Raw genomic sequence first — 25,772 nt, forward strand, 5'->3', positions numbered from 1 at the left:
GGCCTGGACACTGTAGGCCTGGACACTGTAGGCCTGGGGGGCCGCTGTAGGCCCGGACACTGTAGGCCCGGGGGCCGCTGTAGGCCTGGACACTGTAGGCCTGGACACTGTAGGCCTGGGGGCCGCTGTAGGCCCGGACACTGTAGCCTGACGGAGTGTGTTCAGGGAGCTGAGCCGAGTGTGTTTGCCTAATGGAGGTTGCGTAGCAACCCACCTCCCAGCCCGGGCGGCCGCCATTGGTGGAGCGGGAGCACGTGGCCGTTGGCTGGGTGAGGTCACGCGGGGCGGTGACGTCACCTTTTGTCCCTTATTTGGGAGTGTGAAAGTTGGTAACCCTACGAGCAATAGATGCTGCCCTTGCCAGCTATGCCCACATCACAACGATAGAGTTGCTGACTACAGCTGCTGCCCGAATGGAGTTTGTACGTTCTCCCCGTGACCTGCGTGGGTTTTCCCCGGGTGCTGTTTTCCTTCCATACTCCACGTTTTGTAGGTTAATTTGCTTCAGTATAATTTGTAACTTGTCCCTAGTGTGGAGGATAGTGCTAGTGTGTGGGGATCGCTGGTCGGCACGGACTCGGTGGGCCGGAGGGCCTGTTTGTGCGCTGCATCTCTGAACGTAACTAAAACTAAACAATCAAAAGAAGTTCAATATATAAAAACCAATCAAACAATATTATGCCAAGACAGAGATATATAAAATCAAGAGGGGAATTGATGGGGTGAATGCACAAAGACTTTTACCAGAGTTGGGGAATCAAGAACCAGAGGTCATAGGTTTAAAGTGAGGGGGGAAAGATTTATAGGAATCTGAGGGGTAACGTTTTCACATAAAGGGTGGTGGGTGTATGGAACGAGCTGCCAGAGGAGGTAGCTGAGGCAGGGACTATCGCAACATAGAAACATAGAAAATAGGTGCAGGAGTAGGCCATTCGGCCCTTCGAGCCTGCATGGCTGATCATCCAACTCAGTATCCCGAACCTGCCTTCTCTCCATACCCCCTGATCCCTTTAGCCACAAGGGCCACATCTAACTCCCTCTTAAATATAGCCAATGAACTGGCCTCAACGTTTAAAAGACCCTTCTTCAGACCAAAGTCTTCAGAATCTGTAGAAGGGACCCAACCAAAAATGTCAACCTATCCATGTTCTCCAGGGATGCTGCCTGGTCCGTTGAGATACTCCAGCACCTTGTGTCCTTCTCTCTAAACCAGCCCCTGCACAGTTCCTGGTTTCAACATTGAAAATAACACTTGGACAAGTACACGGATAGGGTTAGGGTTAGGGTTATATGGGCCAAATGCGGGTAAATGGGATGAGCTTAGATGAGGCATCTTGGTCGGCATGGACGAGTTGGGCGGAAGGGCCTCTTTCCATGCTGTCTGATTCTGATTCCTGTACTTGTCCTCTTGGAAATATCCACCAGAGGGCACAATATACAAGACAATGAACTTCCTCCTTCCAGTAACTCCATACAGTATAGTTTAGTTTAGTTTAGTTTAGAGATACAGCACAGAAACAGGCCTTTCGGCCCACCAAATCCACGCCAACCAGCGATCCCCGAACACTAGCACTATCCTACATACACTGGGGACATTTCACAATGTAACCGAGGCCAACTAACCTTCATATACTGGTGATATCAGGGACACTAGTGGGAGAGTCTAGGACTAGAGGTCACAGCCTCAGAATTAAAGGACGTTCCTTTAGGAAGGAGATGAGGAGGAATTTCTTTAATCGGAGGGTGGTGAATCGGTGGAATTCATTGCCACAGAAGGCTGTGGAGGCCAAGTCAGTGGATATTTTTAAGGCAGAGATTGATTAGTGCGGGTGTCGGGTTATGGGGAGAAGGCAGGAGAATGGGGTTAGGAGGGAGATCAGCCATGATTGAATGGCGGAGCAGACTTGATGGGCTGAATGGCCTAATTCTGCTCCCATCACTTATGACCTTATGAACCTACAAACCTGTATGTCTTTGGAGTGTGGGAGGAAACCGAAACACCCGGAGAAAACTCAGGCTGGTGGCAGGGAGAACGTACAAACTCCGTACACACAGCACCCGCAGTCAGGATGGAACCCGGGTCACCAGCACAGTAAGGCAGCAACTCTACCGCTGCACCACCGTGCCAGGCCTTTAATCCCCACCGTCAATCCCCCTTTAAGCGGCATGCTCAGAACTTTGTTGTTATTCGATGGTCTGTACATCACATACTTAATTCATTTCTTGTTTAAATGGTTTCAGGGTGGAACAGTCCAGCGAATCCTTCGTTTAAAGGGAGTGCGGCGAACAAGCAATGGCAAAGAACTGCAGATGCTGGTTTACAAAAAAAGACACAAAGTGCTGGAGCAACTCAGCAGGTCAGGCAGCATCCCTGAAGAACAGGGATTAGAGTATTGTGTTCAGTTCTGGGCACCATGTTATAGGAAAAATGTTGTCAAGTTGGAAAAGGTACAGAGAAGATTCGCAAGGATTTTGCCAGGGCTAGTGCGTCTGGGCTGCAGGGAGAGGTTGAGTAGGATGAGACACTTTTCCTTGGAGCGCAGAAGGATGAGGGGAGATCTTATAGAAGTGTATAAAATCACGAGAGGAATAGATCGGGTAGATGCACAGAGTATCTTGCCCAGAGTAGGGGAATCGAGGACCAGAGGACATAGGTTTAATGTGAAGGGGGAAAAGTTTAATAGGAATCTGAGGAGTAACGTTATCACACAGAGGGTGGTGGGTGTATGGAACGAGCTGCTGGAGGAGGTAGTTGAGGCTGGGTCTACCCCAACATTTAAGAAACAGTTGGGGTAGGAAGTGGCGGCGCCTAACGGCTGCGGCTCGCTAGCAGTCTGTTCGTCTTTTTTCCTTTTTTTTGTTGTTGTGTGTCGGTGTTGGGATGGTTTTTTTTTTTTTTTGGTTGTGTATGTGTGGGGGGTGGGGGGGTGGTGGTGTGGGTGGGGGAAACCTTTCTCTTTTAGGTCTCTTCCTCACGGCGCAGGGTGCGGCTCGGCCGCGGGGCCTTCCATCGCCCGGTGCAGCTCGGCCACTGGACTTAACATCGCCCGGTGCGGCTCGGCCGCTGGACTTAACAGTGCCCGGTGCGGCTCGGCCACAGGGCCTAACATCGCCGGTGCGGCTCGGCCGCTGGACTTAACAGTGCCCGGGCCGTGGGGCCTAACATCGCCCGGCGCGGCTCGGCCACGGGACTTTTCATCGCTGGTGCGGCTCGGCCGCTGGACTTAACATCGCCCGGTGCGGCTTGGCCGCGGGGCCTTCCATCGCCCGGTGCGGCTCGGCCGTGGGGCCTAACATCACCCGGTGCGGCTCGGCCGCTGGACTTAACAGTGCCCGGTGCGGCTTGGCCGCGGGGCCTTCCATCGCCCGGTGCGGCTCGGCCGCGGGGCCTAACATCGCCTGGTGCGGCTCGGCCGCGGGACTTAGCTGCGCACGGCTCGGTCGCGGGGCCTTCCATCGCCCGGCTCGGCCGCGAGACGTTTCAGCGCCCGGTGCGACTCGGCCGCGGGGACTTCCATCCCCTTGCGGGGACTGTGCGGGTCGGTCGGGGACGAGCTGTCTGTCCGTGGGCGTGGGGAAGAGAGTGGAAGTTTTGTTGCCTCCATCACAGTGAGGGGGTGTTTGGAGTCACTGTGATGGACGTTTGTGTTGGGGTCATGTGTCTTGTGTTCTTTTTTGTGTGTGACTGCTATGTAGTTTCGTTCGGTACCTTGGTACCGAATGACAAATAAAGCTCTGTTGAACTGTTGAACTGTTGACAGTTTCAAGGGTAGGACAGGTTTGGAAGGATATGGACCAAATAATGGTAGGTGGGACTAGGGGTGCCAACTGTCTTATTCCCAAATACGGGACAAGGTGACATCAACGCCCCGCGCCCCACGTGACCTCACCCAACCGGCAGCCACGTGGTCCCGCTCCACCAATGGAGTCCCCCCCGGGCCAGGAGGTGGGAGGCGGGTTGCTACGCAACCTCCGTTAGGCAGCACCCGGGCCTCCGGACATACACTATCTGGAGCTAAAATATCGGAAACCTAGAGTGTCGGGACCTAAACAGTCCGGACCTACAGCATCGGGACCTACAGCGTCCGGGCCTACAGTGTCGGGGCCTACAGCGTCGGGACCAACAGTGTCGGGGCCTACAGCGTCGGGGCCAACAGTGTCCGGGCCTACACTGTCCGGGCCTACAGCGCCCCCCGGGCCTAATACGAGACAAGGGCGGTCCCGTACAGGACAAACCAATTTTGCCCGCAGATTCGGCCTCGTAGGTTGGCAATGGGAACGGATCGGGCCAGTGTTCCAGAGCCCTGGTCACAGGGGGACTAATTCAACCGGCCGATTGGCCACGGAAGTCCCAGTGAGATCGAGATCGGCGTCCGGGGGGGGGGGAGATTTTGTCCGGATTAAAGGGGGTGGGGGGGTCGGACAACTAGTTGCTGTAAAATCACCAGTGGACCTGTATTATCCTTAAACATGACAATGGCAGTCAACTCCTACCTATTGACAACCGTTCTCATTGACCCATTTCATTGCCCATTGAACCAGATTCAACAAGCACCAATAATCCCATGAGATGCACTAAGTATATTTACATGCTCTACTCAATAATCAAAAGTCTGTAGCCTCCTTTTGCTCTGGTATTTTATTTCATTCACATGTTTAAACTATAATGTTTTATTATAGACAATAGACAATAGGTGCAGGAGGAGGCCATTCGGCCCTTCGAGCCAGCACCGCCATTCAATGTGATCATGGCTGATCATTCTCAATCAGTACCCCGTTCCTGCCTTCTCCCCGTACCCCCTGACTCCGCTATCCTTAAGAGCTCCATCTAGCTCTCTCTTGAATGCAATCTCTCTTAATGTTTTAATGTTTTATGCTTTATTCTTAATTGTTTACTGTATGTTCGTGTTGTTACTTGCGAGCGGAGCACCAAGGCACATTCCTTGTATGTGTACATACTCGACCAATAAACTTATTCAATGCATCGGATAAAAAAGATGGCGGAAAGCACTTTGTTTTAAACATTTTTTTTAATGTTTCAGTTCATCAAAAGTTAACATTTGTAAACGTGAACAGCATTTGGCAAAGTGTGTCGTGCTAAACTGAGGAAATAATCTATACAACTTTCAATTTGCATCGTCACACTTCAATTCTGCACATGAACTCTCTTGGAGAATGAGTAACAAATGGTGAGAATCACAATCTGATCCCACCTCACCAGAGGGGGAAAAAAACTGCAGATGCTGGTTTAAATCGAAGGTAGACTCAAAATGCCGGAGTAACTCAGCGGGTCAGGCAGCATCTCTGGAGAGAAGGAATGGGTGACGTTTTGTGTCGGGTCTCGACCTGAAACGTCATCCATTCTTTCTCTCCCGAGATGCTGCCTGACCCGCTGAGTTACTCCAGCATTTTGTGTCTACCCACCTCACCATAGCCTGTTTTCATTGTGAAAACCACCACTCTTAAAGCTGGTATACTCTTCACAAATCAAGACTTAAGAAGTATACTTAAAATATGTTTTGGCACAAGAAAATACATATTATTTTTAACTGCATTGTTCAATAAAATACATTTCATGATTTGTGCTTTCCAATATATTTGCCCTCTATTTGTATGGAGCTGATGTACACCCATAATGTTAGCTGCCAGTGAACCTTTGGAGCAAGGAGCGATCAGAAAACACCCTATAAATCAATTCTGAAAAAAGAAATTGCAGATGCCGCAAATCTGAAAAACCCCCAGAAAAAAGCTGGAAACATTCAGCGGGTCAGGCAGCCTCCGCGGAGAAAGGAACAGAGTTAACACTCGAAGGTAGACACAAAAAGCTGGAGTAACTCAGTGGGTCAGGCAGCATCTCTGGAGAGAAGGAATGGGTGACGTTTCGGGTTGAGACCCTTCTTTGGACATGTCAACTGAATGAGACCCGAAATGTTACCCATTCCTTCTCTCCAGAGATGCTGCCTGACCCGCTGAGTTACTCCAGCTTTTTGTGTCTACCTACAGTTAACGCTTTTCAGAAGTGGGAAAGATTGGACAAAGTCTCTCAGTTCTGAGAAAGGATGTTGAGTTGAAACGTCAACCCTGTTTCTCTCTCTTTAGATGCTGCCTGATCTGCTGAATGTTTACATTATTGTTTTTGTTTTTTTTACATTCTGTGAATGTGTGGTTCCCAAAATTCGACCACTAATTCTACAGAATAATTTATTTTTCCTCAGGAGTACCATGGCTCAATTTCCACATGATTTACAAATAATTAAATTAAAAGTTCACCACAGCTGAAGTACAATCAAACACGTAAAATCAAGGCTGACACAAGAAAACCAGTGCTTATGTTCATAGGTTAATTAGTTCTAGGAGCAGAATTAGGCCATTCAGCCCATCAAGTCTACTCCAACATTCAATCATGTCTGCTCTATCTTTCCCTCTCAACCCCATTCCCCTGCCTTCTCCCCATAACCCCTGACCCCCGCACTAATCAAGAATCTGACACTCTCTGCCTTAAAAATATCAATTGACTTGGCCTCCACAGCCTTCTGTGGCAATGAGTTCCACAGATTCACCACCCTCTGACTACTGTCTAAAGAAATTCCTCCTCATCTCATTTCTAAAGATACGTTCTTTTATATTGTGGCTGTGACCTCTGGTCCTGGACTCTCCCACCAGTGGAAACAACCTCTCCACATCCACTCTATCCAGACCATGTTTGGGTTCATAGCTCAGGGTAAAGGTAGCTCACTTTCCAAATTATCTTTGGTGCTGGTGACTGTGTCAGGATAAGATGCGCCACCGTGCCATCCTAGTTAGATCTGGGTGAGTACAGAGCTGTAGATCCAAGGGTGAAACTGGGGCCAGGGCAATTGTTCCATTGATAACGCTGCCTTGACACAAAGGCCAGAGAGTCGGTGATGGATCAGGACAAGCTGAATCCTGGGATCCCATTCAATCTCTGTGCTAGGTCCTCATCACCCCTGCCCCTCTCTCCCTCCCCATAACATCCCTTTGCCCATCTTCTACCAAGCCCCAACCCCTAATTATTCCTCTCTGTCTCAGCCACATCCTCACTGCGACAACCCACTGCCACCCGCCCAGTCTTTCCCACTCCCCCTCCTGAGTCTATCCTCTGCCTCTTAGTCTGTCGGACCCAGCCGTGAGCTCTCCCTGGCCTCCGTCCTCTTGTCAATCCACTGCCAGCCTTCCCAACGTTAACCCACTCCGAAACGTGGGAAGCCGAATTCAAGCCGGCAACGTGAAACCAATGGGGGATGTTGAGTGTTGTGGAGGAATAAAGTGATCTCGGAATGTACCTCCACACATCGTTAAAGGCAGCAGAGCAAGTCAACAAGAAGGCTTAGGGGAAGCTTTTATTTAGTCATCTGCGTAAGAATATTAGTGAGGGAATTATAGAATCCTTAGTTTATGAGAATCCTCGCTGTAGTCCAAATCTCCCAACCTACCTCATTGTTACCCTTGCACTTTTTTTAAAATCCGCGCTTTCTCTCTGTAACTGTTCAATGGTGCTTTTATGTGTGAAGCGAAATTCTTTCCTTGCAAACAGTCCAGTAGAGTATCGCCATACCTAAGCACATCCCCGATTAGCAAGTTGTACAGAAATAGTCCACTGATCCCACATGCAAGAAGCTCCACGTTGTAAATACTATCTTCTGCACTTTTCCCTTCATACGAGCGCATGGATTGATTGCACTCATGTTTTGTACGATTTTACTGGGTTGTACGCAAATCAACATTTATCACTATATCCCGGTACATGTGACAATAATAAATACCAATACCTACAGAACTGTACAGGGCATCATGCACTGCTTGACATCGTACATACGTCTGGTCACCATATTACAGGCAGCTGCGATTGCAATGGGCAAGGTGCAGAGGAGATTTACAATGTCGTTTCCTGTGCTGGAAAATTATATTAGCGAGGCAACGATGGATAATTTGGGGTTCACAAGTTACAGGAGTAGAATTAGGCCATTCAGCCCATCTAACTCTCTTTTAAATTCATCCAGTAAATTGGCCTCCACTGCCTTCTGTGGCAGAGAATTCCACAAATTCACAACTCTCTGGGTGAATTTCTTTTCCCTCAAACTCAGTTTTAAATGGTCTCCCCTTTATTCTTAGACTGTGGCCCCTGGTTCTGGACTCGCCCAACATTGGGAACATTTTTCCTGCATCTAGCTTGTCCAGTCCTTTTATAATTTTATATGTCTCTATAAGATCCCCTCTCATCTTTCTAAATTCCAGTGAATGCAAGCCCAGTCTTTCCAATCTTTCTAAGGTGGAGATTTCTAAGGTGAAAGGCTTAGTTTTGAGTGCTATCCAGACATGTGTACAACAGGGAGCACAAAAGAGAAAAGAAACTGATTACACTCGCAACAAGGACAGAATCCCACTCATTCTCACCTTCCACCCCACCAGCCAGCTTTCCAACAAATCATCCGCCAACATTTCCGTCACCTACAACGGGACCCCACCACTGGCCATATCTTCCCATCCCCTCCCCTCTCTGCATTCCGCAGAGACCGTTCCCTCCATAACTCCCTGGTCCACTCGTCCCTTCCTACCCAAACCACCCCACCCCGGGCACTTTCCCCTGCAACCGCACGAGATGCAACACCTGTCCCTTTACCTCCCCCCTCAACTCCATCCAAGGGCCCAAACAGTCTTTCCAGGTGAGACAGAGGTTCACCTGCATCTCCTCCAACCTCATCTATTGCATCCGCTGCTCTAGATGTCAACTTATTTACATCGGCGAAACCAAGCGCAGGTTCGGCGATCGCTTCGCTCAACACCTGCGCTCGGTCCGCATTGGCCAAACTGATCTCTCGGTGGCCGAGCACTTCAACTTCCCCTCCCACTCCCAGTCTGATCTTTCTGTCATGGGCCTCCTCCAGTGCCATAGTGAGGCCCACCGGAAATTGGAGGAACAGCACCTCATATTTCGCCTAGGCAGCTTGCAGCCCAGCGGTATGAACATCGACTTCTCCAACTTTAGATAGTTCCTCTGTCCCTCCCTTCCCCTCCTCCTTCCCAGATCTCCCTCTATCTTCCTGTCTCCACCTATATCCTTCCTTTGTCCCGCCCCCCTGACATCAGTCCGAAGAAGGGTCTCGACCCGAAACGTCACCCATTTTCTCTTTTGTGCTCCCTGTTGTACACATGTCTGGAGAAACTAAGCCTTACACCTTAGAAATCTCCACCTTAGAAAGACTGGATAGACTGGGCTTGCATTCACTGGAATTTAGAAGGATGAGAGGGGATCTTATAGAGATGTATAAAATTATAAAAGGACTGGACAAACTAGATGCAGGAAAAATGTTTCCAATGTTGGAAGAGTCCAGAACCAGAACCCACAGTCTAAGAATAAAGGAGAGGCCATTTAAAACTGAGGTGAGAAAAAACTTTTTCACCCAGAGAGTTGTGAATTCGTGGAATTCTCTGCCACAGAGGGCAGTGGAGGCCAATTCACTGGGTGAATTTAAGAGAGAGTTAGATAGAGCTCCAGGGGCTAGCGGAATAAAGGGGTATGGGGAGAAGGCAGGCACGGGGTTACTGATTGTGGATGATCAGCCATGATCACAATGAATGGCGCTGCTGGCTCGAAGGGCCAAATGGCCTCCTCCTGCACTTATTCTCTATGTTTCTATGTTCTCTGCATCTCGGCAAAGATAAACCAATTCACATCCAATATTCCCTTCGCCCTGTGGTCAAAGATTATAGCAATGAGTGGCGTCTGAGAGAAGATGAGGGGAGGTTTCACGCATGGGGTTGTCGGGGCTGGATCTCACAGCCTTGGGTTGGTGGTAGAGGGAAGAAATTGTCCTCACATTTAAACACCCATGGGATAGACCATGATCGCGAGGCTTTGGTACCACTGTTAGAAGTTGGGGTTAGGCTGATTGATTGATTGAATGCATTGAACGATGCAGCAGGGCAACAGGCCCTTCGGCCCACCGAGTCCACGCCAACCATCCATCGTCCGTTCACACTAGTTCCACCTTATCCCACTTTTGCATCCACTCTCTACACACTCGGGGCAGTTTTTGACAGAGGGCCAATTAACCTACAAACCCGCACGTCTCTGGGGCATGGGAGGAAACCGGAGCACCCGGAGAAAAACCCACGCGGTCCACAGGGAGAAGGTGCAAACTCCACAAACACAGGCAGCACCCGAGGTCAGGATCGAACCTGGGTCTCCGGCGCTGTGAGGCAGCGGCTCTACCAGCCGTGCCACCCTGCCGGGCACCTCGTTTCTGCCCAGCAGCACCAAGCCACGGGGCTGAATGGCCTGCTTCTGTGTTGTAAAGGTCCTGAGCTTCCTCCTGAGTTTGGCAATGCTCTATTGCAGTGGGCAATTTCCGACGCATGGCACGCTGCATGGCTTGGTCGCAACCTTGCATTGCCCAGGATCACCTGTGCTTTAGCTCATCGCATATTCAATCAGAATCTGCACTGGCTTCTTACAATGCATCTTCACTGCATAGCTGAAAAATCTGTAACCCAATATATATTTTTGTGATAGGAGCAGAATTAGGCCATTCGGCCCATCAAGTCTACTCCGCCATTCAATCATGGCTGATCTATCTCTCCCTCTTAACCCCATTCTCCTGCCTTCTCCTCATAACCCCTGACACCCGTACTAATCTAGAATGTCAATCTCCACCTTAGAAATATCCATAAACGTGGCCTCCACAGCCACCTGTGGCAATGAATTGCACAGACTCACCAACTTATTTACATCAAGCCAAATGCTGGAGCCACTTCCCTTTGAACTCACATGATGCACAGAGGAACACACTGGTCCCCACTAGGGTTGCCAACTGTCCCGTATTAGCCGGGACATCCCGTATTTTGGGCTAAATTGTTTTCTCCTGTACAGGACTGCCCATGTCCCGTAGGCTCGGACACTGTAGGGCCAGACGCTGTAGGGCCGGACGCTGTAGGGCCGGACGCTGTAGGCCCGGACGCTGTAGGCCCGGACAGTGTAGGCCCGGACAGTGAAGGTCTGGACAATGTAGGCCCGGACGGTGTAGGTCCGGATGGTGTAGGCCCGGACAGTGTAGGCCCGGACAGTGTAGGTCCGGACAGTGTAGGTCCGGACAGTGTAGGCCCAGACAGTGTAGGCCCGGACAGTGTAGGTCTGGATGGTGTAGGTCCGGACAGTGTAGGCCCGGACAGTGTAGGTCCGGACGGTGTAGGCCCGGACAGTGTAGGTCCGGACAGTGTAGGTCCGGACAGTGTAGGCCCGGATGCTGTAGGTCTGGATGGTGTAGGTCCGGACAGTGTAGGGTCCGGACAGTGTAGGTCCGGACGGTGTAGGCCCGGACAGTGTAGGTCCGGACAATGTAGGTCCGGACAGTGAAGGTCCGGACAGTGTAGGCCCGGACAGTGTAGGTCCGGACGGTGTAGGGTCCGGACAGTGTAGGTCCGGAGGCCCGGGAGCTGCCTAACGGAGGTTGCATAGCAACCCGCCTCCCGGCCCGGGCGGCCGCCATTGATGGAGCGGGAGCACGTGGCCTTGTCCCTTATTTGGGAGTGAGATAGTTGGCAACCCCTAGTCCCCACTGAAACATCGGCATTGACCCGAAGCACAAAAAAGAAACTCAGTTCTTGTTGGTTTCAATGGTTCTTCAAATGCACAGACTCACAGAGGTTGTTAATTGTCAAGACAGAAATAGCTCTGTTAAACTCAGGTTAAATGTTGAGGTCGGGTGTGGCCTGGTGGGAGTGTGTGTTGTCGTTGGAGAGTGTTGGAGAGGAGAGACGGACAGAGGTGGATCCAAACATGAAGCACCCAGCGCTGGTGAGGCTGAAACACAACGACGGGCAGAGTTACTGCAGAATCAAATACAACCATGTAATAGGCAGGAAGGATCTGCAGAGGCTGGCTCGCACACAGAATGCTGGAGTAACTCAGCGGGACAGGCAGCATCTCTGGAGAGAAGGAATGGGTGACGTCTCGGGTCGAGACCCTTCTTCAGACTGCCAGAAGAGACAGGTCTGAAGAACGGTCTCGGCCGGAAACGTCACGCTTTCCTTCTCCCCTGAGATGCTGCCTGTCCCGCTGAGTCACGTCAGCATTTTGTGTCTATCAACCATGTTATAGGAGAAGATTTACCAGGATGTTCATGATAGCAGTGATAGGAGCATAATTAGGCCATTCGTCGCATCAAGTCTACTCTGCCATTCAATCATGGCTGATCTATCTCACCTCTCAACCCCATTCTCCTGCCTTCTCCCCATAACCCCTCTCACCCGCACTAATCAAGAATCTATCTATCTCTGCCTTAAATGGCCCTAAATGGACATCCCCCCCCTACATCAAAAATCTTCTAACCCCCCTCTCTAACTCCAGGTCCCTCAGGTCGGCCGACTTGGGGCTACTCACTATCCCGCGGTCTAGGCTTAAGCTCAGGGGTGACCGCGCTTTTGCGGTTGCAGCTCCTAGACTGTGGAACAGCATCCCTCTCCCCATCAGAACTGCCCCCTCCATCGACTCCTTTAAGTCCAGGCTCAAAACCTATTTCTACTCCCTAGCGTTTGAGGATCATTGAGGAGGCGCTGTGAACTGTTTGTGTGCTACTGTATGTTTCATTTTTTTCCTTAGTACCTAATCAGATGTACAGCACTTTGGTCAACGTGGGTTGTTTTTAAATGTGCTATACAAATAAAATTGACTTGACTTGACTTGACTTAAATATATCCACTGACTTGGCCTCCACAGCCTTCTGTGGTAAAGAATTCCACAGATTCACCACCCTCTGACTAAATAAATTCCTCTTCATCTCCTTCCTAAAAGAACGTTCTTTAATTCTGAGGCTGTGCCCTCTAATCCTAGACTCTCCCACCAGTGGAAACATCCTCTCCACATCCACTCTATCCAAGCCTTTCCCTATTCTGTAAGTTTCAATGGGGTCCCCCCATCATTCTTCTAAACTCCAGTGAGTACAGACCCAGTGCTGTCAAACGCTCATCGTTATGTTAACCCACTCATTCCTGGGATCATTCTCGTAAACCTCCTCTGGACCCTCTCCAAAGCCAGCACGTCCTTCCTCAGATATGGGGCCCAAAATTGCTCACAATACTCCAATACACCCTGAACATAGGATCCCCCCAGGGCTGCGTCCTTAGCCCCCTACTGTACTCCCTGTACACACATGACTGTAGGGCCAGGTTCAGCTCAAACTCCATCATCAAGTTTGCTGATGACACTGTGGTGGTGGGCCGGATCTCCAACAACGATGAGAAGGCCTACCGGGAGGAGGTGGCTGATCTGGCACTCTGGTGTCAGGACAATAGCCTCCTCTTGAATGTCACTAAAACAAAGGAGCTGATTGTGGACTTCAGAAGGGCTAAACATCCAAGGACGTACACGCACGCCACTGGAGATAAATGGGTCTATTGTGGATAGGGTGAGCAGTTTCAAATACTTGGGAGTCCGCATCGCAGAGGATCTGACGTGGGCAACGCACATTGCCGCACTGGTGGGTAAGGCTAAGCAGCGCCTTTACCACCTTAGACAACTGAGGAAATTCAGAGTGTCGCTGAGGATCCTTCATTGCTTCTACTCTGGGGCTGTAGAGAGCATCCTGTCCGGCAACATTACAGTCTGGTTTGGGAACAGCTCTGCCCAGGACAGGATGGCCCTGCAGAGAGTAGTGCGTTCGGCAGAACGCACCATGGGAACTACACTCGTCCCCCTGCAGGACCTATACATCAGGAGGTGCAGATCCAGAGCAAGCAAGATCATGAGGGACCCCTGCCACCCCAGTAACGGACTGTTCCAGATGCTACGGTCAGGCAAACGCCTCCGCTGTCACGCTGTGAAAACGGAGAGGATGAGACGGAGCTTCTTCCCACAGGCCATCAGGACTGTCAACTTTGATAACCCCAGAGACTAAATTTTTGTCGACACTTTTTGTGCTATGTTTAGTAACTTATTAACTTTATTTATATGCTGTAACTTTAATTATTTTTGTGCACAACCCGCAGGCATTGCCACTTTCATTTCACTGCACATCGAGTATGTGTATGTGACAAATAAATTTGACTTGACTTGACTTGACTTGAAATGCGGCCTGACCAGCGCCTTATAGTGCCTCAGCATTACATCACTATTTTGTATACAAGCCGTCTCAAAATAAATGCTGGCATTGCATTTGCGTTCTTGACCAGCGATTCGACTTGCAGATTAACGTTTTGGGAATCCTGCACCGGCACTCCCAAGTCCCTTTGCACCTCCGGTTTCTGGATTCTCACCCCATTTAGAAAATAGTCCACACCTTTATTCCTACTACCAAAATGCATGACTCCACACTTTGCTGCACAATATTCCATCTGCCACTTCTCTGCCCACTCTCCCAACCTGTCCAGAGTCCCTGCTTTCTCTACACCACCTGCCCATCCACCTATTTTCGTATCATCCGCAAACTTGGCCACAAAGCCTTCAATCCCCTCGTCCAAATCATTAATATACAACGTGAAGAGTAGCACCGAGCCCTGCAAAACTCCGCTAGTCACTGGCAGCCAACCAGAAAAGTCCCCTTTATTGCCACTCTTAGCCTTCTTCCATCCAGCCAACCTGCTGTCCATGCTAATATCTGCCCTCTGATGCCATAGGCTGTCGTCCACCTTAGCAGCCTCCCGTTTGGCACCTTATCAAAGGCCGCCAGGACTCGAGGCCCTGAGCCATAGGGACAGGTTGAGCAGGCTTGGCCTTTGTTCCTTGGAGCGCAGGAGGTTGAGGGGTGATTTTATAGAGGTGTACAATAAAACCCACGCAGGTCACGGGGAGAACGTACAAACTCCGTACAGACAGCGTCCGTAGTCAGGATGGAACCCGGGTCTCGGCGCTGTGAGGCAGCAACTCTACCGCTGCGCCACCGTGCCGCTCACTGTGATGGAGCGGGACTAATAATGTCAACCCAAGAGCGAGCTTGGCCAAATGACTCGGGGCAGAGCTGATGGTGGCCTGGGGGTGGACAGACTCCTGATCTCGGTGCATAGGGAGGAACTGCAGATACTGGTTTAAACCAAAGACAGACACAATAAGCTGGAGTAACTCAGCGGCTTAGACAGCATCTCTGGAGGAAAGGAATAGGTGACGTTTTGGGTCCTTCAGACTTAGTGGGCGGCACGGTGACGCAGCGGTAGAGTTGCTGCCTTACAGCGCCAGAGACGCTGTGTTCGATCCTGACTACGGGTGCTGTCTGTACGGAGTTTGTACGTTCTCCCCGTGACCTGCGTGGGTTTTCTCCGGGATCTCTGGTTTCCTCCCACACTCCATAAACATACAGGTTTGTAGGTTAATAAGGCTTGGTAAAATGTGAAAATTGTCCCTAGTGTGTGTAGGACATTGTTAGTGCGCGGGGATCGCTGGCTTGTATGGACTCGGCGGGCCGAAGGGCCTGTCTGTTTTCACGCTGTATCTCTAAACTAAACAAAAAACCTCAGCCGTTTCTGGACGGTGATTGTCGAGTTTCATGTATCTCAGTTTAGTTGAGTTTAGTTTAATTTAGAGATGCAGCGCGGAAACAGGCCCTTCGGCCCAAAGATCCTGCCCCATGCAGCGATCCCCGCACATTAACACTATCCTACACACACTAGGAACAATTTACAATTATACCAAGCCAATTAACCTACGGACCTGCACGTCTTCGGAGTGTGGGAGGAAACCGGAGCACCCGGAGAAAACCCACGCGGTCACGGGGGGAACGTACAAACTCCACGCTCAGACAGCACCCGTAGTCAGGATGGAACCCGGGTCTCTGGCGCTGTGAGGCAGCATCTCTACCAGCTGCGCCACTATTGAGCTATTGAGGTTGGTACACCATAAGGTTGGAGGGGTTGGGAGGTGCTGCTAATGGAGTGTATGGTGCAGATGGCATCACATCAGCTACAGTGTGATGGTGGTGGAAAACAACGTGCCAGACCGGGTGAGGCAGCAACTCTACCGCTGCGCCACCGTGCTGCCCCAGTTGTTTTTGGATGCGAGTGCAGTACTTTATTCCATATCCCAGTTGGCTAAGGATGGGGATTAGACAGAGGGTGGTGAATCAGTGGAACTCATTGCCACCGAGAGTCATGCGGAGGCCAAGTCAGTGGATATTTTTAAGGCGTCAGATTTAGACAAAAATCTTGAGGGTGACAAGGGTTATGGGGAGAAGGCAGGAAAATGGGATTAAGAGGCAGAGATCAGCCATGATTGAATGGCGGAGTGGACTCGATGGGCCGAATGGACTAATTCTACTCCTATAACATGTGAACGTGAACTTGTGCTTTGTTTTAGTTTAGTTTAGTTTAGAGATACAGCGCAGAAACAGGCCCTTTCGGCCCACCGGGTCCGCGCCGACCAGCGATCCCCACACACTAACACTATCCTACACAAACCATTCCTCCAATTTGACGACATTGAAAAAAATCATCCAAGCATTCATCTCCTCCGGCCTAGACTACTGCAACTCCCTATACACTGGGATCAGCCAATCATCCCTGTCCCGCCTGCAATTGGTCCAAAACACCGCAGCGAGACTCCTGACGGGTACCCGTAAAAGGGACCACATCACCCCGATTCTGGCCTCTCTCCACTGGCTCCCAGTACAGTACAGAATCAACTTCAAGCTCCTCCTATTCACATACAAAGCCCTAAACGGGCTTGCTCCCCCATATCAAAAATCTTCTAACCCACCACTCTATCTCCAGGTCCCTCAGGTCGGCCGACTTGGGGCTACTCACTATCCCGCGGTCTAGGCTTAAGCTCAGGGGTGACCGCTCTTTTGCGGTTGCAGCTCCTAGACTGTGGAACAGCACCCCTCTCCCCATCAGAACTGCCCCCTCCATCCACTCCTTTAAGTCCAGGCTCAAAACCTATTTCTACTCCCTAGCATTTGAGGCCCTCTGAGGGGGCGCTGTGAACTGTTTATGTATGTGCTGTTATGTTTGTGTGCCATTGTATGTTCGTTTCTTAGTACCTGAACTGATGTACAGCACTTTGGTCAACGTGGGTTGTTTTTAAATGTGCTATACAAATAAAATTGACTTGACTTGACACGAGGGATAATTTTTTTACATTTACCCAGCCAATTAACCTACAAACCTGTACGTCGTTGGAGTGTGGGAGGAAACCGGAGATCTCGGAGAAAACCCACGCAGGTCACGGGGAGAACGTACAAACTCCGTACAGACAGCACCCGTGGTCGGGATGGAACCCGGGTCTCCGGCGCTGTGAGGCAGCAACTCTGCCGCTGCGCCAGATGTTTTTGGATGGGGATTAGCGGGAGTTTGGTTGTGGACGGGGATTTTCGGGCCGGCGGGCGGGTGTGTGTCGGGGAGGCGGGGAGAGGGGGGGGGCGCCCAGTACATCAGACACTGACCTGGATGAAGGTGAGCGAGGTTCACCAGGATGTGACAGGAGGGGGACGAGGCATGGGGGGCTGGAAGGCCAGGTTGTGCCGGGACTGTAGGTGCTGCAGCGGCGTGCAGTTCTGCTGGACATGGCTCGTGAATGAGCCCGGACCATTGGCAATCTGCTGCCCTGCACCGTTCTGCGGAAAAAAAAGAATCAGAAACACACTCAGCAAAAAAAAACCCTGGAATCCCCCCTCGCACAAACGCAACGGCACGCTCTCAGTTTAATTAACGCACAGAGGTGGATGGTTTCCATCGTTAAATGGATGATCTCCACAGCCGAACATAAAGTGCCGGAGTAACTCAGTGGGTCAGGCAGCATCTCCGGAGAGCACGGATAGGTCTCTATTCCTTGGAGCACAGGAGGATGAGGGGTGATCTGATAGAGGTGTAAAAAATCATGAGAGGAATAGATTGGGTAGAGAGTCTCTTGCCCAGAGTAGGAGAATCGAGAACCAGTGGACATAGGTTTAAGGTGAAGGGGGAAAGATTTAATAGGGTCTGAAGGGTAACCTTTTCACACAAAGGGTGGTGGGTGTACGGAACAAGCTGCCAGAGGAGGCAGATACTACCGCAACGTTTAAGAAACATATGGATAGGACAGGTTTAGAGGGAAGGAAGAAAAAGTGCAAGAAAGGTCTCAACCCGAAACGTCACCCATTCCTTCTCTCCCGAGTTGCTGCCTGACCCGCTGAGTTACTCCAGCATTTTGTGTCTACCACAGGTTTGGAGGGATATGGGCCAAACGCAGGCAGGTGGGACTAGTGTAGATGGGGCATATTGGTCGGAGCGGGTGAGTTGGGCCAAGGGGCCCTGTTCCCACGCCGTATGACTCCGTGATTCTATGAATGTTTAAGGTGGGCTGACCCTAGAGGAAACAAGGCTGAGAGCGAACAGGCAAGATCAGATCTCACACGGGCTTACAGGAGCCCATTCAGGAACAGCCTTCTCCTACTTAGGTAATGAGGGATATACCATAACAAAGCACAGAGATGGTTTAACAAGGACTCTCGTAACCTTTTGTAATGAGAAGACAAAAGGTTTCTGGTTGAGCTCCTTTGCATCAACCTCCTTTCAAGTACCCCATCCCCTCCTACCCTGCTAAAGAGTTAGATATTCTGCAGTTGTACAGGGCCCTGGTGAGACCACATCTGGAGTATTGTGTGCAGTTTTGGTCTCCTAATTTGAGGAAGGACATCCTTGCTATTGAGGCAGTGCAGCGTAGGTTCACGAGGTTAATCCTCGGGATGGCGGGACTGTCGTATGAGGAAAGATTGGAAAGTCTGGGCTTGTATTCACTGGAGTTTAGAAGGATGAGAGGGGGATCTTATAGAAACGTATAAAATTATAAAAGGACTGGGGAGAAGGCAGGCACGGGTTACTGATTGTGGATGATCAGCCATGATCACAATGAATGGCGGCCCTGGCTCGAAGGGCCGAATGGCCTCCTCCTGCACCTATTGTCTATGTCTATGTCTATGTTAGTGAGATAGTTGGGTAGATTACTTACTGCCGTCGAGCATGGTGATAATCTTCTGGTGCTTCTTTGGTAGGAGTACTTCCTGCAATGCATTGAGACAGGGAGGCTGCCTGTATGAATGAACGGGAAGATCACGAGCAAGTGGTTAGAATGAAAATGGCCAAAGCACACAGCAAACAGCAAGCGGCACGGTGGCGCAGCGGTAGAGTTGCTGCCTTACAGCGCCAGGGACCCGGCTTCCATCCTGATCCTCCTGATTCACGCTTTATTTTCTTCACCTTCCCACCAACTCCCCCAAGCTCAGATCCAACCACTTACAACCGCACACTTGGCTGCCCCTCAGTGCCCCTCAGTAATCTACCAGAGCACGTATCTTTGAGATGTCGGAGAAAATTAGTGCCCCTACAGCACGGTGGCGCGGCGGTAGAGTTGCTGCCTCACAGCACCAGGGATCCCGGTTCCATCCTGACTACGGGTGCTGTCTGTGCGGAGTTTGCACGTTCACCCCGTGACTGCTTGGGCTTTCTCGGTGGGACGAAAGGGCCTGTTTCCACGCTGTATCTCCAAACTAAACTAAAGTAATGTACAAGAACAAGTGATGGGCCATTTGGAGAGGTTTAGCAGGACTGTTGGCCAGGACACATATAAGATAATTAGGGGATTGGACACATTAGAGGCAGATAACATGTTCCCAATGTTGGGGGAGTCCAGAACAAGGGGCCACAGTTTGAGAATAAGGGGTAGGCCATTTAGAATGGAGATGAGGAAGAACTTTTTCAGTCAGAGGGTGGTGAAGGTGTGGAATTCTCTGCCTCAGAAGGCAGTGGAGGCCAGTTCGTTGGATGCTTTCAAGAGAGAGCTGGATAGAGCTCTTAAGGATAGCGGAGTGAGGGGGTATGGGGAGAAGGCAGGAACGGGGTACTGATTGATAGTGATCAGCCATGATCGCATTGAATGGCGGTGCTGGCTCGAAGGGCTGAATGGCCTACTCCTGCACCTATTGTCTATTGTCTATTGTCTATTGACACCACAGGACTTCCTGGAGCTGCACTGGACCTGGCACAGGTGCAGCGGGTAGAGCCGCTGCCTCACAGCGCCAGAGACCCAGCTTCAATCCTGACCTCCACTGCTGTCTGTGTACGGAGGGTCTCCCTGGGACCGCGCAGGTTTCCTCCGGGTGCTCTGGTTCCCTCCCACATCCCAAAGATGTTCGGGCGACGCAGTGGCTCAGCGGTAGAGTTGCTGTCTTGGACCCTGGTTCAATCCTGACTATGGGTGCTGTCTGTACGGAGTTTGTACGTTCTCCCTGTGACCGAGTGGGTTGTTAAATTGTCCCTGGTGTGTGGGATAGCGTGTGTGGGCGTGCGGGGATCGCTGGTCGGCCGATCGCTCGGTGGGCCGAAGGGCCTGTTTCTGCACTGTATCACTAAACTAAACACTAAAGTGTGTGTAGGGAGTGGTTGAGAAAGTGGGATGACACAGAACTGGTGTGAACGGGTGACCGATGGTCGGCATGGACTCGGTGGGCCATGGGGCTTGTTTCCGTGCTGCATCTCTCGATCAAAGCTGACCCACCCTCCCTCCCAACCTTCGTGGTGGTCACGGTAGTGCAGCGGTAGAGTTGCTGCCTGACAGCAATTGCAGCGCCAGAGACCCGGGTTCCATCCCCACTACAGGTGCCGTCTGTACGGAGTTTGTACGTTCTCCCCGTGACCTGCGTGGGTTTTCTCCGAGATCTTCGGTTTCCTCCCGCACTCCAAATGCGTGCAGGTTTGTAGGTTGATTGGCTGGGTAAATGTAAAAAACCTTGTCCCTAGTGGGTGTAGGATAGTGTTAATGTGCGGGGATCGCTGGTCGGCGCGGACACGGTGGGCCGAAAGGGCCTGTTTCCGCACTGTATCTCTAAACTAAACTAAACCTGATGTGGCTGGCACACTGTCGGAGAATGGGGTGGGAGAGGGAGGGCGGACTTCTCCAGCTCTGGTGCTGGTGATGGGGAGAAGGTGGAAGGGAGGGGTGGAAACGCCACTGGTGTGGAGCGGAGGGGAGAGGGGAGAGGGGAGAGGGTCTGCAGGAGTCAGCGGGGAGGAGCGGTGGGGGGTTGATGCTTGATATATCCCTAAGGGATTGGACACGCTAGAGGCAGGAAACATGTTCCCGATGTTTGGCGAGTCCAGAACCAGGGGCCACAGTTTAAGAATAAGGGGTAGGCCATTTAGAACAGAGACGAGGAGAACCTTTTTCACTCAGAGGGTTGTGAATCTGTGGAACCCTCTGCCTCAGAAGGCAGTGGAGGCCAATGCTCTGGATGCTTTCAAGGGAGAGTGAGATAGAGCTCTTAAAGATGGTGGAGTCAGGGGGTATGGGGAGAGGGCAGGAACGGGGTACTGATTGTGGATGATCAGCCATGATCACGGTATATGGTGGTGGGGCTGGCTCGAAGGGCCGAATGGCCTACTCCTGCGCCTATTGTCTATTGTCTATACACGCGCGCGCACACACACACACGCGCGCACACACGCACACACACGCACACACGCGCACACACACACAAGCTCACTCGGGAGAGGGTCAGGTTGAGATGACTGTGTTCGAGAGTCTCTACACTGGCTGCTGCCTTCGTTTCCCATGGACAGGGTGCGGGATATGTTGAAGTCCGGGTGTGTGATGCACGCTGTGCTCTGGCTCCAAGGACACCGTGGAGTGGGCTGCAAGGTCGTGGCCTTCTCCCTGTGGGAAGAAAAACAACGTTTCAGGCACATCAGCGCGTTGAAAGAAGGCGACAGACACTCCAATATCCTGACTGAAGGAACAAGGAATCAGCGTCTCGTTGGCTGGTGCCTCACAGCACCACAAACCCACGCTCCATCCTGACTACGGGTACAATCCGGGAGCTCATGTTGCAGTTGTATAAGGTGTTGGTGAGGCCACATTTGGAGTATTGTGTTCAGTTCTGGTCACAACGCTACATGAAAGGTGTTGTCAAACTGGAAAGGGCGCAGAGAAGATTTTACGAGGATGTTGCCAGGACTCGAGGGCCTGAGCTACAGGGAGAGGTTGAGGAGGCTGGGACTCTATTCCCTGGAGCGCAGGAGGATGAGGGGTGATCTTACAGAGGTGTACAAATCATGTGGGGAATACATCGCCTGAATAGATAGACACAGTGTTCCTCCCAGGGTAGGGCCATCATGAACTCGAGGCCACAGGTTGAAGGTGAGGGGGGAAAGGTAGAATGAGGACCTGAGGGGCAACATTTCACACAGAAAGTGGTTGGTATATGGAATGAGCTATTAGAGGAGGTAGGTGAGGCAGGTAAAATAACATTTAAAAGACACTTTGGGGCGGCACGGTGGCGCAGCAGTAGAGTTGCTGCCTTGCAGAGAGTGCAGCGCCGGAGACCCGGGTTCCATCCCGACTACGGGTGCTGTCTGTACGGAGTTTGTACGTTCTCCCCGTGACCGCGTGGGTTTTCTCCAGGTGCTATGGTTTCCTCCCGCACTCCAAAGACGTGCAGGTTTGTAGGTTAATTGGCTTTGGTAAATATTGTAAACTGTCTCTAGTGTGTAGGATAGTGCTAATGTGCGGGGATCGCTGGGCGGTGCGGACGCGGTGGGTTGAAGGGCCTGTTTCTGCGTGGTATCTCTAAAGTCTAAAGTGAATTGGGCATCAGTGCAGCAGCCAGTGTGAGTCCACCTACTTTATGGATAGGGTCGTGAATGGAGTGGAACAAGATTCTGAGGAGTTATTTTCCAATTCGGTTCGGAAATTAACGTGGCAATTGTTGGTTGAAGTTTGATGATTGCACTCTTCCATGCAAGGACTCTTTTGCTTGCAGCTCCCAGGTGCTGGTGTGAACCAAGTAACGGCCTGAGGGAATGAGCAAAAGGTGGTGAACAACCAAACAGGCAGGACCGCGTGTTGTGAGCCAACACAGTACAACACAACACAGTACAACACAACACAGCACAACACAACACAACCCATCACAACACAGTACAACACAACACAGTACAACACAGCCCATCACAACACAACACAGTACAACACAACACAGTACAACACAACACAGTACAACACAACACAGTACAACACAACACAGTACAACACAACACAGTACAACACAACACAGCACAACACAACACAGCACAACACAGCACAGTACAACACAGCACAACACAGCACAACACAACACAGCACAACACAGCACAGTACAACACAGCACAACACAGCACAACACAACACAGTACAACACAGCACAGTACAACACAGCACAGTACAACACAACACAGTACAACACAACACAGCACAGCACAACACAGCACAGTACAACACAACACAGTACAACACAACACAGCACAACACAACACAGCACAACACAGCACAACACAACACAGCACAACACAGCACAACACAGCACAGCACAACACAGCACAGCACAACACAACACAACACAGCACAACACAGCACAACACAGCACAACACAGCACAACACAGCACAACACAGCACAACACAGCACAACACAACACAACACAACACAACACAACACAACACAGTACAACACAGCACAGCACAACACAACACAACACAACACAACACAGCACAACACAACACAGCACAACACAGCACAGCACAACACAGCACAACACAGCACAGCACAACACAACACATCACAACACAGCACAACACAGCACAACACAACACAGCACAACACAGCACAACACAACACATCACAACACAGCACAACACAGCACAACACAGCACAACACAACACAGCACAACACAGCACAACACAGCACAGCACAACACAGCACAGCACAACACAACACAGCACAGCACAACCCATCACAACACAGCACAGCACAACACAACACAACCCATCACAACACAACACAACACAACACAACCCATCACAACACAACACAGCACAACACAGCACAACACAACCCATCACAACACAACACAACACAACACAACACAACCCATCACAACACAACACAACACAACACAGCACAGCACAGCACAGCACAACACAGCACAACACAACACAACACAACACAGCACAGCACAACACAACCCATCACAACACAACACAGCACAACACAACACAACACAACACAACACAGCACAGCACAACACAACACAGCACAACACAGCACAACACAACACAACACAACACAACCCATCACAACACAACACAACACAACACAGCACAGCACAACACAGCACAACACAACACAACACAACACAACACAGCACAACACAACACAACACAACACAGCACAGCACAACACAGTACAACACAACACAACACAACACAACACAACACAGCACAGCACAACACAGCACAACACAGCACAACACAGCACAGCACAACACAGCACAGCACAACACAGTACAACACAACACAACACAACACAACACAACACAACACAACACAACACAACCCATCACAACACAACACAACACAGCACAACACAACACAACACAACACAACACAACCCATCACAACACAACACAACACAACACAACACATCACAACACAACACAACACAACACAACACAACACAACACAGCACAACACAACACAACACAACACAACCCATCACAACACAACACAACACAACACAACACAGCACAACACAGCACAGCACAGCACAACACAGCACACCACAACCCATCACAACACAACACAACACAACACAGCACAACACAACACAACACAACACAGCACAGCACAGCACAACACAACCCATCACAACACAACACAACCCATCACAACACAGCACAGCACATCACAACACAGCACAACACAACACAACACAGCACAGCACAGCACAGCACAACACAACCCATCACAACACAACACAACACAACACAACACAACACAACACAACCCATCACAACACAACACAACACAACACAACCCATCACAACACAACACAACACAACCCATCACAACACAACACAACACAACACAACACAGCACAGCACAACACAACACAACCCATCACAACACAACACAACACAACCCATCACAACACAACACAACACAACACAACCCATCACAACACAACACAACACAACACAGCACAGCACAACACAACACAACCCATCACAACACAGCACAGCACAACACAGCACAACACAACACAACACAACCCATCACAACACAGCACAGCACATCACAACACAGTACAACCCAACACAGCACAACACAACACAACACAGCACAACACAGCACAACACAACACAGCACAACACAACCCATCACAACACAACACAACACAACACAACACAGCACAACACAACCCATCACAACACAACACAACACAACACAGCACAACACAACCCATCACAACACAACACAGCACAACACAACCCATCACAACACAACACAACACAACACAACACAACACAACACAACACAGCACACCACAACCCATCACAACACAACACAACACAACACAACACAACACAGCACAGCACAACACAGCACAGCACAACACAGCACAACACAACCCATCACAACACAGCACAGCACAACACAGCACAACACAACACAACCCATCACAACACAGCACAACACAGACACAGCACAACCACAAACACAGCACAACACAACACAGCACAACACAACACAAGCACAACACAGCACAACACAACAAGCACAACACAACACAACAGCACACACAACACAGCACAACACAACACAGCACAACACAACACAGCACAACACAACACAGCACAAGCACAACACAGCACAACACAACACAGCACAACACAACACAGCACAACACAGCACAACACAACACAGCAACACAGCACAACACAGCACACAACAACACAACACAGCACAACAGACAACACAGCACA

This window comes from Rhinoraja longicauda, chromosome 23, assembly GCF_053455715.1.
Source record: "Rhinoraja longicauda isolate Sanriku21f chromosome 23, sRhiLon1.1, whole genome shotgun sequence".
Taxonomy (NCBI): Eukaryota; Metazoa; Chordata; class Chondrichthyes; order Rajiformes; family Arhynchobatidae; genus Rhinoraja; species Rhinoraja longicauda.